The 5,231-nt window shown below is 37.1% G+C and overlaps 1 pseudogene; it reads left to right on the top strand.

The window, feature by feature from the left end:
- Positions 1-460: 460 nt before the first annotated feature.
- Positions 461-1,419, top strand: LOC124982901 (olfactory receptor 10C1-like; annotated as a pseudogene).
- Positions 1,420-5,231: the final 3,812 nt, after the last annotated feature.

Here is a 5,231-nt window from a genome sequence, read left to right on the forward strand (position 1 = left end):
ATGTACTTACTTTGAAGCTTCTCTAAGTATAGTTTTGAGAAAGGTTGTAGACTTCAGATGAGATATAACACTTTCATATTTTACTTCACTTGGTATATTTTATATCTACTCTTTTACATTATAGCTTCCTGTTTAATTGTGTAAGTTTATGTATGTAATTAAAATATTGATAAGATAAATATTGATAAAATATTGATAAGATAAAAAGAAAAATATATAACTTAAAGATTTTTTTTCCTTCCAAATTTCTGAGAAAATAATATAGGTTCGCAATTCAAATGAGGGGGGAATATGCATCCCTTTTAATAGGGCAGTAATTTAGAAAGATTCACAAAGGAAATCCAGGTTGCATATGTTCTCTTCTCAGACCACTGATTCTAGAGTGCTCTTTGCTATGGTTGGTAGGTGACTGTTACATGATTGGATTCCTAGGTACTATCTGCCTTCTTTGTTTTCACAGATGTCTGGCTCTGAGGCCACAGTGAGTGGAAACCAGTCCCCTCTGCACAAAATTCACATTTGTGGCTTTTCCTCTCTAGCAGAGTTACAACCTGTCCTCTCGTTGTGTTCCTAATTGTCTACTTATTTACCATGGGTGGAAACCTCATCATCATCTGCCTGATCTGGGTCACCCCTTTCCTACACACCCCATGTATTTCTTCCTTGTAAACCTCTCCATTTTGGAGATGTGCTATATCACCAGCGTGGTGCCTCAGATGCTAGTACACCTGCTGGGGAGACCAAGACCATAAGTGTGGGAGGCTGTGCAGCCCAGATGTACGTATTGCCATCTTGGGACTGACAGAATGCTGTCTGCTAGCAGCCATGGCTTATGACCGCTTTGTGGCTATTTGTCACCCATTGCATTACACTCTCCTGATGAGCCCTCCTGTCTGTTTAAAATTGGCTGCAGTGTCTGGGATCACTGGATTGGTGGTGGAGTCAGCTCAGATCACCTGGATCTTCACTCTGCCTTCTGTTGAAAAGGAGAGATTCAGCACTTTTTTTGTGACATCATGCCTGTGGTGAAGCTGGCTTGTGTTGATACTCCCCACAATGAGATTGTGATATTGCAATTTCTGTGCTCTTCATCATGAGTCCCTGTCTCCTCATTCTGTGCTCCTATCTGCGCATATCTGGGCACCATCTTGAGAATCCCTTCAGCAACTGGCAGACGCAAAGCTTTCTCCACGTGTTCCTCTCACATCCTGGTGTTTCTCTGTTTTAGGTACTGCCTTGTTCACTTATCTCCAACCCCAAGAGTGCGCACACCCCAGACACAGACAAGACAACTGCCCTCATGTACACGGTGGTCACACCTGCTCTGAATCCTGTTATCTACACTTTGGAGAAACAACGGAAGTGAAGGAAGCCTTTCAAAGGGCGACACACAGGAACCCTCCTAGACAAGTGGACTAATCCAGCTTTCATGGTTGGATCTTTCACTACTGGGCAGAGAAGTACCCAACACTTTGTTACTCCTCTAACATCATATATTGACACCCTGGGATTGTTAATCTACCATCCAGAGAATGCCTGAATTTGTTTTTCACTTTTCAATGTAGTGCAATCTTTCAATTATTTAATCATGCCTTATCCAACTATATTTACTGGGCATCTCCTAGGTAGTAGCTATCATCCTTTCCTTCTCTGGGGGTATGGGATGAAGGTCAGTAGTTTCACAGTATTTACAAGGAAAATAAAAGGTTTTCAAGGAAAAAATTTTTAAAAATGAATATAAATTAGTGTATTTTTGGTATTGAATGTAGGTGTTATGGTTTAGATATGAGGCGTCCCAAAAGGTCATATATGAGAAAATGTAAGAAGTTTTAGAGGTGAAATGATTGTGTTTATGAGAGTTTGATGTAATCAGTGCATTAATCCTCTGATAGGGATTAACTGCATGGTAACTATAGGTAGGCGGGATGTGTCTGGAGGAGGTGGGCTGATTGGGGCATGCCTTTGGGGTATACATTTTCTCCCCTGGTGAGTGGAGTCTTTCCTGCTTCCTGGTGGCCATGTCTGAGCCACTTTCATGTACCACACTTTTCTACCTTGATGTTTTGCCATACCTCAGGCACAGAGCAATGGAGGTTAGCCATCTATGGACTGAGACTTTCTGAAACTGTGAATCCCAAACAAACTTTTCCTTCACTAAAAATTATTTTTGGCATGTCTTTTGGTCACAGCAATTAAAAAACTGACCAAAACAATAGGCTGATAGAATTTACGTTCTAAATGGAGTATGCTCCCTTAACTACTCTGCTTTCCATATATGTTAACAATACTGCATCTGAAATGATCACCTGTTGTTGTAAGTGTGAGTGAGTGATATAGACTATACATGACTTTAAATATTTAACTTGTATATCCAGAAAGAGACATTGATTATTTATCCAAACCTAGGTTCTCTCTTTGCACTTATCCATCTATTTTTGTCATTCATATAAATAATGGCTTAGATAAATTTCAGTCTGTGTGACATTCACTCATGGTACCTTATTGTGAACCCTGTTTAGATGTATTGGTTTGAATATAATTTTATTTTTGCAGTGTCCATTTATTCCAGCACATTTACTACTCTATTTTTGACTCTTAGAATAATGAAGAAGAGACTTTCAGAAAAGACTAAATAAATAATGTTTAAACAAGTGTATCTTATGGTAACTTTAGAGAAGTGAAGTGACAAAAAAATTAAATGTTCAGTGACATTTTATAAAAATAAGAGCTAACCTTATGCATTACCTTAGACTTGCTACACTAGATGAAAATCCTAATGGAAGTGCAATAATTCATTGGAAAGGTTCAGAAGTGGGAAAATGATATCAGAATGGGGAAGACAGCTGATAAGTGCTCCACTAAAGGTGTCAGGTATCATAAATGGTCACTACAATTTAGTCTCATGGGAGAAATAATATACAACAGAATCCTACATCTTACTGACTTCTAAGTTTAGATGGGTGAGGAATATATATATACCTGTTCTCATGAATCTTTGCTGAAACTTTGATCCTGAGGAGTGTTGACCCTGACACTAATGCTCTGCTGCTGGACTGCCCCAAGTATCTTGCAATTCCTCGTGTGTGGATTCAGATATGTGAAAGCTGGAAGGATCTAGTATTGGACCTTGAATTCATAAGAATGTTTGAGGAATATAAGAGATTATTCAGTAAATGCTGCAAGTTTATACAAGTATTTGGTCTACATGTATGTGTGAGATTGAAAGAGGATTGAAGTATAGGTGTATATGATGAAGAATTGGATAGGATAAGAATTATATCTCTGTAGTTCTTTTCCTGCCAGTGGGGATAGAATTTTAATTCCTATAGTTAAGACATAGTGCTATATAATACACAGACATTTTATAGGAGAAAATTATAAATTCATTTTGTATCCATTCCATCTTACTATACTCCAGGTTTATCTTTGGCAATTATTTTAGATGCCTAAAACCATAATTTGCTCAGAATGGACTTGACAACTGCAAATGTAATATTTTAAAATTAACCAATGGATGAAAGACTGTTAGTGAAAGTTTTTAAGAACATATTCACATAGAACATGTTTAAATGTGGCTTATTTTTCAAACTTATGAGTGAAACATCCCTTATGACCCATTAATTAACCTGAATAGAATTAGTCAGTCCGTCACTCATTTATTTCTCTATTGTATCTCCTTAGTGCTATGACTGAACAATGAAATACAATCATATTTTAAAATATTTGTTAATTAGAAAGTCACCACTATAAATATTTGGTTTTCTATAGGGACTATGTGTTTTTGTTTTAGGATTAAATATCTAATGTCTTAAAAATAAAAATTCTCTCTCTCTCTCTCTCTCTATATATATATATATATATACACACACATATATATATATATATATATAATATAGCAGTATATATATGAGTCCCTCTTGTTTTTTCTACTGCTGCTTTTTTTAGCTGTGTAGTTTCATTGACTAGAAGCACTTGAGTAGTGTGTTAATCAACAGTTGTTGCCGTGACCAATATGCCTGAGAAGAACAACTTAGATGAGAACAAGTTTATTTTTGAGTATATGGTCCATGGTTGTCTAACTCCATGGCTCTGGGTCTGAGGTGAGGCAGAACATCATGGTGCAAGGGCATGGTAGAGGAAAGTTGCTCAGTTCACCATAGCTGGAAGCAGAAAGAGAGTGAGGAGCTAGGACCATTATATGATTCCCAAAAGCACACTCCCAGTGACCTACTTCCTACAGTCATGGCCTACTGCCTGATTGCCACTCAGTAGTCCATTCAAATTATTAATCCATCAAATGAATTAATACACTGATGAGGTTACAGCTCTCATCATCTAATAATTTTACTGCTGCATATCCCTCCATTACCTAACATGTAAGCTTTTCAGGAGCCACCTCATTTGCAAACCATAGCACTTTGTCCTGTCCTCCTAAAGTTCATGTCTATCTCACAAGCAAAATACATTTAGACCATCTCCAAGAGTCCAGTAGTCTTAATTGTTCCATCATTGTGCAGAAGTCCAAATCCAAAGTCTCATCTGCAACTCAAGGAACACACATTGCTGTAAAGATCAAAAGTGAGTTAAATATATCCAATAGACATGACACAGACTAATTATTCTCATTACAAAGGGGAGAATAGGGGCAGAGAAAGAAGTGATGGGACCAAAATAAAACTGAAACCCAGCTGGGCAAACATGTTCAGTAGTTCTGTGCCTAGCATTCAGGGCCTGCCTTGGTGAGATATCTCCAAAGGACTTGGGCATCCCATTCCTGTGGTGGTGTTGGTTTCAGCCCCCATGGCCTCTTTTTGTATGGCTCTGCTTGCTTCATGCTGCTTTCCTTGGTAGACATCATTCACTGGTCCTCAAGAAAAAAAATGACATAAGTGTGTGTGCGTGTGTATATAAACATATTTTTAGGCCTATGATAAAATATACTACTATTTATAAATTTTTTCCTACTAATATATTTTTAAATTATGATAGATTTTTCCTCCATATATTTTTTCTTCTATACCAAATACAGAATATATTGCTTTGTTAAAATTATTCCAATCAAATTATCACTTGGGTCCTAAGTTTCAGGATAGTGAAAATCAGAATATGGAGTTTTTATCAATAGAATTACAATAGAAAGTATACACCCATAGATTTTAAACTCAGAGACCAAACATCCCTTGAGTGAGAAGCTGACAAATATATTCTTCTTCCGTGATTGACTAAACAAT

The sequence above is a fragment of the Sciurus carolinensis genome, chromosome 4 (genome assembly GCF_902686445.1).
Source record: "Sciurus carolinensis chromosome 4, mSciCar1.2, whole genome shotgun sequence".
NCBI lineage: Eukaryota > Metazoa > Chordata > Mammalia > Rodentia > Sciuridae > Sciurus > Sciurus carolinensis.